The sequence below is a fragment of the Parasteatoda tepidariorum genome, chromosome 1 (genome assembly GCF_982258835.1).
Source record: "Parasteatoda tepidariorum strain Cologne lab strain chromosome 1, Ptep-v5.0, whole genome shotgun sequence".
Classification (NCBI taxonomy): domain Eukaryota; kingdom Metazoa; phylum Arthropoda; class Arachnida; order Araneae; family Theridiidae; genus Parasteatoda; species Parasteatoda tepidariorum.
The window spans coordinates 127114436-127127287 of record NC_141755.1 but is presented as its reverse complement, the minus strand read 5'-3'; the positions used below and the strand labels follow the sequence as shown (position 1 = coordinate 127127287).

The window sequence follows — 12852 nt, the reverse complement described above, 5'->3', positions numbered from 1 at the left end:
TATGATTCTTTGTTGTGATTGCTGAATACCTACAAAAATATATGAAACAAAAAAAAGCGTTTTTTTTTTTTTTTTTTTTTTGAGAGAGAGAGAAGGCAATCGTCTTTCGCATCTAAAGATATTAATAATGAGGCTTTTATCATTGACCTTAGGTAATCTACTTTAGAATTCTTAGATAACTTTAAATCCTAACAATTCAAAGGGCTCCATGCTTACGGCTAGAAAAATTTTAAAAAAAGAAAAAACTTTCCGTTTTTTAAGACCAGGGAAACGCTCTAACAAATTCAAGCAAATTAAGAGTTTGAACTTTGTGATTTAAGAATTTAAAATATTTAAGAGTTCTCAGAAGTTCCTTGCAGTATAAAATTAAAACTATAATTTTCTGAAAATACTGCTTTGCAAATACAATTTGAAAATTAAATCACATCTTAAAAATATACCTAGTTGAGTTTAAAAAAAAAAAACAATTTAAATATTAACATTTCGGTAAAAAAAAAGACTAAAAATAACTGGTTGCTCATCATGATCCTATTTTCTTATCAATAAAATACATTCTAGAAACAAATTCAGTTTCAAGCATAAATAATTAATGCAGTTGTTTATGATAAATGGAGTCCTAATTATTACAAGTTTATTGCAATTCATCATTGATTCGTCGTTTTATTAACGCAGAAAATGTTGATTAGCTATTAATTACGTTATGACAACATTTTATACTTAAAAGCATTGTCAGAAAACTGCAAAAATCAGTGACTTCTGTTTAAGGGAAAAGTTCTTCACAATAAGAAACATTACTTATTAACTATGAACTTTTCTTTTGTCATTATAAAAGATTATTTAAAATAAAATAGACTTTTTATCACAGAAGTTTGATAGTACAGAAATTCGAAACCCTTTTTCGAAGAGAGGAAATTTTAATTTTATTTTATTTTATTTAAATAAATAATGAAAAAGTTTTTAAATTGGTTAATATTTTCCAATATTATATTATTTTAATAATATAATATTGGAATTTCTAATATTATTTTAATAATAATTGTTCAATAAACAGCATAAGAAACTTCAAGTGTGCATAACCTGCTTTACAAATAACCGATTTCAGTGCAAGTTATCTAGTTTGGATACCTAAACATATCACACTAACTAGAAAGCTCTGTTAACCGTGTAATCAACTTTTGCTCAGCACGTTTGGAAATTGATACATTTTTTTTCATAGATATAGGTAATATCATCCATCACATCTCAAGTAATTACAAGACGAAAAATGTCGCCATACTTAGCCCGTGTATGACGAAATATCTCGTCCTATCCAGTGAACAGATAAAGCGAATTAAACTACATTTCGAGAGCAGTTTTACAAATAAATTTAATTTCCTAGTATTTGAGAGGGGTAGAAATTAAATTAAACAAATTTATTTTAGTTTTAAAAATTCTGTTAAATGTTCTATAAGTTGTAAACAATTAACGGTGTATATAAAATGTTTCGAACAAGATTTTTTTTTTTTTTTGATAACAGATACTAATACGAAATTCTTTAATGCAAACAAAGCAAAAAATAAAGAACAACTAATATTTTTTTTAAATTATTATAATTCAATGAAAAAAAATCCAATTTTAGTATTAATAAATATCTTATGTGAGTTAGGTATGCACGCTTTAAAAAATAAATAACAAATGAATTATTATAAAGAGGTTTTAAAGCGCTACCTCTTTTAGAGCTTAATTAACAAATAATAACGTCATGTTTGGTAGCAGAATTAGTGCAGCACGATTTTATTTATTTTTACTTGCAGACATACAGTATCTAATAGGGCTCTGCAGATAAATCTTTTTCATGATGTTTCAAATCAATACAGCATTTCAATTGTCGTAGCCTCATGAGACAGTTTCAAAGATTTAAAATGTACGTTTCTAAAATTTCCTCAAAAACTTTTAATCACTCGTAAACACCATTTTCATTTCATGAAATCATAATAAAATAATAATTGGGATAAATTTCAATGCTGAACTTTTATGCAAAAGAGCAAAAGTGACTACACAGCTCATATGGCATTGCTCATATATGCTCATATACTATATTACTTACATTACTCATATGGCATTTTATGGCCAAACGCATATGACATTACTAATCCAAGAGCTAATAAAATCAAATAGCGTTATAACGAAAATTTTATTGAACCAGCAAGGGAGCTTTCAATCTTGAAGTTCCAATGCGTAGGGGAAAATGTACTCTCTTAAAGGGAAAAATTTAATAAATTTGTAAATGAAAAATAACACAAAAATCTCAACTCTCACTTACAGGTTGATCATATATAAAATTTTTCTACACATTTTTTTTAAAAAAATATGTAGAATTTTTGTGAATGTTCAGAACTATTTATTTTAGCGTAATTATAACCGGACTTAGGATCAAACCTTTTCTCATCAAATTCGTTTATCTATCAAAATTACATCGACGTTAAAGCAGAGAGAATCTATTAGCTTTTTATTGATCTAAATTTGGTTATTAAAATTTACACTTTTTATCCCACCTTTGAGATTTCGAGATTCCGTCCCACCCTTCTTATATTCCAATCTAAATGTTCAATATTTCAGAGTGGAGGCTTTAGCAGAGGTGCCAACTTTCCAAACTAGCTTTAAAAATCAGAGGAACACAATGTATACAGTAAGTGTTATAGCAATCTTGCTATAATTGCTATAAATGAGAACTCAAATTATAGCAATTTCATGGTGTCTATACAACTTCATTCGATATATGTATCTAATATTAATAAAATCATTCATGAGTTTACTATTAAATAAAAAGTAATTTTTATAAAGTACTAAATTAAAAATTATACAACGAGGAAACTTTATACTTCATTAATAGATGGTTCAATTAAATTAATTAATTGGAATCAATGTTAAGGCTTTTGGTTAAACAAAAACTAGCCTTTTTATCATCTTGCATTTAAGCCACTAAAAATGTTGGCTGACAGCATTTCAGATTTGAGTTTATGCTTTTCCGTAAGTTTCAGAACAGCTCGTTGAAAGGATGATATTTCTTTCCTTATTTTATTTCTTCCTTCCATTAGAACGTTGTTTTCTATTTATTGTTTCAAAAACTGTTTAAGGGGCAGTAAAAAATTAGATTAGTTGCTGACAAAATTTCCTAGCACTTGGTAGTTAAGTTGAAAAAAAACTTAAACAAATAGCGAGAATTTACAAAGGTCGTAATTTTTATTAGTTAACCGTGACAGTGAAAGCGTAATAATAACGGGTATGTCGTAATTGCTGACACCTCTGCTTTATTAGTAATACACTCTCTCGATACAAAAGTACAAGGAACTAAGTTGATCCCCTTATCTCCGCTTTGGAGCCTGTTTCGAATACTAGAAAGCATCGCGCTCCCTGTGGCACCACAGCCTCATAATATGCGCAACCACAAAAGGTTTTGATTGCTAAATGGTAAGAGTGTACTTTATATTTAAATAAATTTCTAACCTCAAAACTTTTATTTTCTTGTTTAACACTTAAAGAAAAATACGATTTTGAGCTGTGGCAGAATCGTTCCACAAGTTGCGCGATGTCATTGCAGAAGCTTATTGTGAAAATTTGCTACATTTTTATTCAGTTGAGAAATTCATTTCAGTAGTATTAATTTAAAAAACCACACTTTTAAAATTCTCCAGAAGAAAAATTTCCACAGGCTTAGCTATTTTCTTACATATATAAGTTGAATATAACCAAAAAGGATCAGTAAAATACTTATACAAATCATGAAAAGTGATAACACTATATAAGTTTTCTTTTTCTTTCAGTGTTTAACACGGCCCGGAAGTGTATAAAGTTTACTTCCCTCCAGTTGTAATTATAACAATTTACAATATTAATTAAGGTTAAATAATTAATTTCAATCGATATATTTTCAAATATGGCTGCACTAATTGTGATAGAAATAATGAAACTTCCGCCATCATGTACGTGGATCAATAAGTTTGCCATGCCGCTCTAATGGCGGTCCATCAAGGGTTGAAATGTAATCACTCTTTTTCTTTTAGCTTGTTTCACAATAAGCATAAATTCTTAGGGTTTCTAACACGTGGTTCGTAACCCCTTAACTCTTCCCAACTGCCAAACCAATTTCAACATCATAAACTCTAATTTAATTTGTTAAAATCCCATCAAGTAGGAAATGGATATTTAAAATTTTTAATAACATCATTAAAGGTGTAGTTAAAGATTGAGGAAACAGAAGTTACAAAATAAATGCAAAACTAAAATTGTAAGAATCAGTCGCAGATTCATTTACACATTTCATTACACCATATACATTTCGCAAAATGGTACAAAAATATGTTCATTTTATGATTGTGTATGATTGTATATATAAAGCGATGCGTATTGAAATAGGCCCACCACAGTTCATTACTGATTCAGTAGCAATTTCCCCAATAAGATTTTGTATATTAAATGTTGTGACATTGATTGGAAAGTTGGTTTAAAAAATACCGGAGCTGAAAACTTCTGTTAATTCGAAGGAGTCGAAAATTGCACAACATTAAAACGCTTTGCGACATGCCGAAAAGTATTAAAAATTAAAATTATGGGGGATATCAATATGAAGGAAGGTACAATAGATGGAAGGACTTAATTTCTCATGACTGCAAAATAATGAGCACTGTCACTGCATAGATTTCGATTCTTTGGATATTATAATAGCTTAAGTAAAACTGTTAAAGTCGAAACTTTAAAAACATGTTTTTAAGTCAGTGACAAATATTTCCCAGTTTCTATTTGTTTTTTTTTTGTCTCCAGCAATATTTGGTTTAGTATTTAATGGTTTTTAATTTACGATTTAAATTCAATCTTTCAGAATCGATCAAAAACAAGTTCTTAGATTAGAAATTCGGTACATAGAGTTTACTTATTAATATTTTTTTTTCTAATTGAATGTATTAATAAAAATGAAGTACCTCTGGAATTATTGCTTTTAATTAATTTTCCTGTCGCCGCGAATTGTTACCATAGAACATAATTCTGAACCCCATTTCTCCGAAAACAACCGTCTTGTATATGTTTCCAATCATTTTTTCATAGAACATTATTATAGGTAACTGCCGCATTTTTATTCTTTTTTTTTGTTGGTAAAAACTTTAAACTTCAAAAGAATACGATGTACCACAGTTGAAAAGCCTTGGAAAAATTTGTAATGGAAATGTCGAAATAAAATGTTGACGAAACATTTTATAAATAATTTTATTTTTGAGTGGCTGCAATACGCATCGCTTTATTTCGCTCGGAATTTAGTTTGGAGCTGAAGAGGTCACGGACTTTCTTTTTCTCCCTATAATCCCTGAAAAAAATCCATTCCCCCTTAAATGACGAGATGGAGCAACTTGATCGACTCAATTACTTTCAAAAAAAAATATTTAGACACTAAATACGATATAAATTACCCTAAGCGCGCACGCGTCAATGCCATTTTAAATTAAAGTTCATGGTTAGAGTAAATAAAACTCAAGAATAGATAAGGTTAAAGGATTGTGAGAGGTAATAAGAAAGAGGTGAATAAAATAGAATACTTGAAAATGCATAAACGATTAAAAAGTCATTTAACATTTAATTAAAAAAAAACTGAACTGTGCTTTATTAAAATGTAAAACCTCTTTACTGAGGGGTCTACTTTTTACTTCAAAAACTGTCAGACAAATACAAATTCACTACCTCTCATTCGTTTTCAATACATCTGTAGCGTATCTACCACTACAAAATTACAACTACAATTCACTAGTATATAAGACATGTTAACTCGACTCTATGCCGGGGTACCTTTGCATAGATGACGGTTGACATGGTCGATAACAACTCACGCCCCACACATCCCTTATTTTTCTTTCTAAGGAATACACACTAACTATTGAATGAATATAATATTTTATTCAAAAAAGAAACTATTGCAAAATACAATATGCTGCTCAATGCCAACTGGCCGGCAGGGTGGCCAAGAAGCTGACCTCAAGTAAGAAAGTTTCGGTTCTTTCCTTCCCTTCTTCGTATTATCTGTCCTTTCTATTGTGAAAGCAACGTTGGCCCACCTAATATGGCACCCCTGAGAGAGTGACCAACCCATCTGATACCCGAATGACGAAAGTCAATAATTCGGGTGGGTATTAGAAAAAAATTTGTTCAGTTGAATTTTCTCTCGAATCTTTTTCCAAAGTAGCCACACTTCTGTCATTGATCACTACCGTCTTCTACTATCGTTTCGTAAATGCAATTATATTCCGATTGTATTGAATCGATACCCACACAATTTCAGCTTTGAAGGTTCAGATCTTTGATGCAACTATGAAGACGTCTGAATTTGAGGGGATGCCAAACCATATTTCGAGGTCCTCGCTCGTCTTCTTTTTTTAAGAGTTCTTTGAATCATCATTTTTCTTCACATTTCTAACTTTCTTCACATATTTGTAATTGTTAAACTTGTAGAATATAATCTTTCAGTTGTAATAGATTAAATATCAAATAAATACGGATCTGCTCTCTACAATCCCGTCTACTTCCAGAAGATCACTTCCCGTTCATAACAGAACCCTTCTTGATTAGCAAATAAAATGGGTTCATCTACAGCACACAAGTCAATCAGAACCAGATATTGTTAAGTTTCTCAATTCGTCAGTTCTTCTTTCTTCGTCGTTAATTCTTCTTTCGTTCTTCTTTCAACAAATTAATCCTTGTGTGTCTCTTTTATTTATCTGCCCCAGAAGTAATTTTCTTGCTGACCCCGTAAGACAGTGGCGAATTTCGATTGTAGCTATCACTAGTTTTCTTTCGCTTCCATAACTTCAGCAAAAATTTGAAGGATGATGTTTTGGATTTTTGAATATCTCCCTTTTATTAACATTTTCCTTTTTTCATGTTTTCGAAAGTAGTAGATGCTCCGACAAACTCTTGATAGTTCTTTTAAAAGAATGTCGGAATTTTTTTTCTCAAAGTTAATCCGTTCAATCCATTTACAGGCTAGTCTGCAAAGTTTAATCATAGAAATTTTTGTAAATTAAAGAGCTTGGAGCAAGACACACTTCCAGATACACTTTAGAAGTTTCAAGAATTTTCACTAGGAGACAACACAACAGCGTCCTATGGCCTGTATATTTATTACTAAAAGCGCTCTCCTGATCAATTTAAAAATGCATCTTATTAATTAACTCCTTTTAACTGAGCTATTTTAAACTGATAATTGCTTTAAATTAATTCAACTCTACGGGAGCAAAAATTCTTGTTTTAAATACAAACAAATTTTATCCCTTGGAATCTCTCTAGAGCAGTCTTCTTAGTTAAGTTCGTCGACAACAGCTCATTGAGCAGCTCTAGTACGACGTAAATAAAGTGCTACTATTTTCCAGCTTTGCTTCGAACTTAAAACATACGCACATTCTTCAAACATCACGCCGAACAACTTACAGATAATTATCAAATACATTTCGCTCAACAATTTCTGCTTTGTGCAAACGTTCAAAATTGGTTTGTCTACTTTTACGATCAGGGTTCAATGCGCAAAATAAAAAAGATATCATTGGGAATAACTTTTGTTTTATTGATCAGATTTTCGAAAACTAAGTTCCAACCATAATGGTTCAAAGGGGTTGTCTTAAGTTAACCCTAGCAATTAAGTTACAGATATAAACACAAAAACGTATTTTCTGACTCTGGAGTAAATGCTGTTTTTTTAAATAACCGTCATTGAACAACCTTCCTAATTTTGGGTTTATGATTATTAATCTTCAACTTCGTATCCATGTAATTTTTTTGGACCAATCCAGAAGACGAGGAAACTTCTGGATCAGTACCCCCACAGGAATGATTTGTTATGGGAAAATGGAGGACTTTGTGACTGCAGATTTTACATGCATCAGTCACCATTTACTCCGCGGGGAGTCTTCGGCCAGCGGAGATCAAACCCACAAATCCTCTTGGACATGAGCCCAGTGACCTACCAACCAGGTTATCCCTGTCAAAGTAGATGCTACTTGGAAAATATCACAATAGTTAGGTTAGAAAGCGGTCCTAAGTTTGAGTAACTTCATTCAAAGTTAAGTTATGCCAAGCAATCCAAAATAGTGCATGCCATTAAATTGATGTCGTACTTTTTTTAATTTAATCAAGGGTCCAATTAAAGTAACATTTGTAATTAATTTCGATTAATTTAATTCAGCGAATCATTTATAAATAAAACAAAGTAATTTAATATTTCAATAAGCACCATTTTAATACTAAATATTTCTCTCAGTTACATTTCAGAGAAAGTGTGTCAGAATCTTATAGTTAACATTTGAGGTTAACAAGTTAAACATTCCCTTTTCAACCAATATGATTGGTGTTCAGTTTGTGAAAATCCAGTAATTAGAGCATAAGTTATTCCGGGTGATATCTTTCATTTTGTATCTTTCATTTCGCACTGTACAACATAAAAGCGGAAGCGGACTTTACTAACAGCTACAAGATGTGATAAAATATTGATAACGCATTTTGCTTGTTCAGAATAAATGGAGATGTATTGAAAACGAGAGGATAGTGCATATAATGAGGGGGCAAAAATAAATCACTTTTTGAACTTTCAAGGATAACTTTTTCATATCAAATTCAAAATTCTGCGATAATAAGAGAGTGTACCCCAAAGAAGGTTAAAACATATATTTAGAGTATGCAGTAAAATTTTAATAAAAATAATAGGACAAAAGTTCACGTGGAACAGTACAAATGTAAAGAACCACCAGTGACAGCTATACACTGATCTCAGTGCAAAGGATGATGTAAATATCTTCCAGGTTTCTCCCGGGCAAAGTTCCAAGCTAACTTGTATTTCCTTGATACAGAATAAGCTTTGAGCTTCAAGATAATATTTTAAGAGACATGAAAGCTACATAAAGAGAGATCGAGGCTGTAAAAGGAATGCTGCAGAACCTTTCATCGAAATTTTACAGTCATCTCGAGTTTTCTTGGTGACTTCCACTTTTTGAAGTAGTTCAAAAGACATTTAAAAATCACAAAAAGAAACTGACTAGAAGAATATACTCGTAGCCACCGTTGGGCAAACCTCTAATTATATACATTTTAATTGCTTCAAATTTAAAATACTTTTTCTCATTTGCTATCGTAGTTGACGCGAGCAGGTACCGATATCGAAATATTGGAATGGGTTAAGTGATATAATCTAACCCAATCTACGCGGTTTTCCTATCTTGGGGTCCATGATTTCTTCGCTGGTGGTCTTCCCTTATGGCATCTCTTTTGGGGGTGCATATTAATGAAATTAGAACTCTTTGGCAAGTGATATCTAAAAAATATTAAGAGCAGCAGAGGCACACGAGCTCTGGCGACTAGTACGCAACAGTTTATATCCATAACACTGTCAATAACAAGAGTATGGATCTATATAAATATGTTTTAAGTCAATATCACCTTCGGAAAAATACATCTGCAAAAATTTTGAAATGGTTGACCAAGACGCGGTTGAACAGTTGAAAAAGTAGGCTGTAACCACAAACAATATCTCTCAGTTGATTTTTGTTGAAGTTTATAACTGCACCATTATTTGAAAGTAAAAAAATACAATATGGACGAAACATTAAAAGCACACCCACAAAAAAATTTAACAAGAGCTCCCATTAACACTTCATTTTTAGTATTTTTTGTGAGAACAGACGGAATTTAAAAATATTATTAAATATCTCTACATTTTTGTTCATTACTTTAAATTTTGAATACATATTATTTGACAGAATTTTATCGTGATATGAAATGTTATCCCCCGAAAAATCAAAGAGAGTGATGTCTTTTTACCCAGTAATGTAATAATAATAAAATAACATTAAAACAACGAATACTTACCCACATTGTTTTCCATTTATAATACGAATTATATTACAGCAACGAGAGTTTACAAAAAATATGCGCTAACAAATCGTAGATGAAACTATTTCCAACAAAACTTGACGCTATAGAACTTATTAGTTTTATGCTTCGTTGCTTTGGTTTTCTAACACTCAAAATAAAGTGAATGTTTAGAAATATGATCTTAATAGTTTAGTCAAGAAACCGGACAAAACTTTGAGTCCAAAACCTATGAAAGGTCGGGAAATTTAGCTTTGGCTATAGAATCCAGAATTTAAAAATAAAGTTTATTAGCAGCAGGGGATACACTGACAAAAAAGAAAAAAAGGACTATAAATTAATTTGTATATTATTAATGCAACTTAGAATTAGGTAAAATATGAGGCTGTTTAATTTGCAGGTCTAGAGCGGATTCTAGTTCTGATTTTTTTTCCATGTTGTACGCATTAATTGAAATAGAATAAAATAAACTGATTTTTTTTTTTTTTGGAAAGAGAACAGTTAGATTTGAGAAAGTAATATCAGAACATAATTATCTATTTGAAATGGAAAAGTTTCATGAGAAATGTTATTGTTGGATTGTTGGAAAATTATTATTGTTGGAAAATATCTGTATGTAATTTGGTATTTTGCTACATTTTTACTTGAAATTTTACAGTAAGTAATTTCACAAAAAAAACCCGAAGTATTTACGAGGGGAAAAAATAGCCTAACTCCCGGAACTCCTATAATTTCATCCCAAAAAACCCTATGGTTCCATGCGTGAAACCAGAAGGCCCGAGCAATTTTATCTAAACTAAGCGGATAGCTTCATTTCTATTGAGTAATTTTAAAAAAAATTTCAACTGTGATCAAAATATGTATTTTATGTTTAAACTTCCTGTTCGAAAAAAAAGAATTGTAAATACAATTTGTAGAAATTATATGAATCTTTACTACTTATCAGAATGTGAAACTGAGTTCTTCATTTCAAGTCAGATTAACTTTTTTTACCAACTAATTTTCAATCTTAATGAAATTTGATATTAAAAACCCAAAAGATTAAGTTATTGTAAGATTTTTTTTTAAGAATTTTATTTAAAAATCATCCAAGGTAAAAATGGTTAATTAAACGCTTGTAAAAAAAAATTTAAAGAGCGTTGGAAAAAATTTCTTACAAAGGGGGGGGGGAGAGCCAAACAATTCTAAAAGCCCATGCTCGTTTTTTTTTCTCCTTCGCTAAAGTAGTTTTATTACTAATGAGTAGTCCTACTCATATTAGTTTTTGACATTAAAAAATTTCATAGTCAGATGTGGTATTAAAGAGTTTTTACATATTATCGAAATTTATTAACCTCTTAATTCAATAACTGAACTTTAATATGAAATTATTGAGGGACAAAAATTGGTTCAGTGGGGGAAAGGGGAATCGCAATAAGCAAACTTTGCTTGAGGTAGGTGAAACACAATAATCAAGAATGACATTAAGGGACTCATACTTTAGAGCTGTCTTCTGACTAAACTATTTTGACCATATTGCCTAGATATAGTTCTGAAACGGTACCAATCATCTCAAGATTGAGGCACCAAGAGTCGATCCTAAGAAGAATGAATTACATGATCCGCTCGTTAAATAAATGAACTCGTTAAATCCGAGATGCACGAAACTATCAAAAATAGAAGCTTTAATCGAGCCAAAGAATGATAGATTTCAAGGAAGTAGAAAATCAAAGATCATAATTTTACTCTCTTTTTTTTTAATTTAAATATGAAAGCAATGTATTCAAAATTTTACTATTATTATCACCATCACATGGATAAGTCACTGATGGCCAAAGCAGCGTTGAATACGAAACCATGTTATAAAAGTCAAAACCACGTCTTTCTCATCGTCATTTGCTATTATATCTTTAATTATCAACCCCTTCAGGGGGCGTGATCACATGCCGCTGACCATAGCCGGGGTCTGTTTAGAAGAAATTTGGATCCGTTAACGGACCCTTCACAAAATATCTTTACATAAAACGGACCCTTCACAAAATCATGATCAAATTATTCACTCAAAAGAGAGAAATGTCATCAAATTTATGAAATATTTAATGTTAAAAAAATGCACATAAAGATTGCGAAATAAATATTTTTGTCATACGATAGCCACATAGCGACCTCTCCTGGATTGTTCACATTCGTTTGATACCACGTGATGAAGGCGGAGCAAACTCCTGGTGAACAAACTATTCTGTTGGAAAGTACTGGCCGAGGGATCTCTCTTCCACCGGTTCCAAAGGGGTTAAGAATGGGTAAACAATAAATTCCTCCCTCAAAAGGGGCGAAAAACGGAATTTTTACGTTATATTGATGTTTGCTGTATGTACGATTTATTTTCTTAAGAAAGAAGAGAAACTTTTTAAAGAAAATTAATATAACCTTGAAAATGAAGCCGATTAACCAGTAATAATATATTAATCAGATTCGGCGGAATTGACATATAAATCACAATATAATTGTGATAAATAATGGACAACAAATTATGTAAAAATGTACTTATCTTTATCCAGCTCAATCTACAGAGTCCAATTGTGCAGCTCCAGTGCGATTTAAATAGACCAATCCAAACAGAGGCGTGCAGAGAGTCATCCCATTCTTTTCTACGAGACAAATACGACACAAATCAATTAACATAAATAAAAAGACAAAAACTATTCTTTAAGGTTTAAATGGGTTTTTCATTTGGTTTATTTAAAATTAGGGATTAAACAATACTTTACGACCTGAACATAAATAACTAAACCTTAAAAAAGTATTAATGAAAGATTTTCGTAGCTATCTATATATATATTTCTCTTACACGGCGATAAAAAAAAGCCTCATTACAACTCTCCGAATGGCAACGCTAGAAAACCAACCAATAATTGCCGCTAAAAATGTCACATGCCAAATCTGGATTGGGTGGCTCAACATATAGCGCTTCTAAAAACGGAAACTGAAATAACC

At 31.1% G+C, this 12852-nt stretch overlaps 1 long non-coding RNA gene across 1 annotated transcript in view; it reads right to left on the bottom strand.

Moving 5' to 3' along the window:
- Positions 1-547: 547 nt before the first annotated feature.
- LOC147816912 (uncharacterized) overlaps positions 548-12852 on the bottom strand; it is a 49842-nt gene continuing 37537 nt past the window's right edge. The window contains exon 3 of the long non-coding RNA XR_015429498.1: positions 548-12506. This is a non-coding gene — a long non-coding RNA (uncharacterized LOC147816912). The remainder of the gene's footprint in view (positions 12507-12852) is intronic.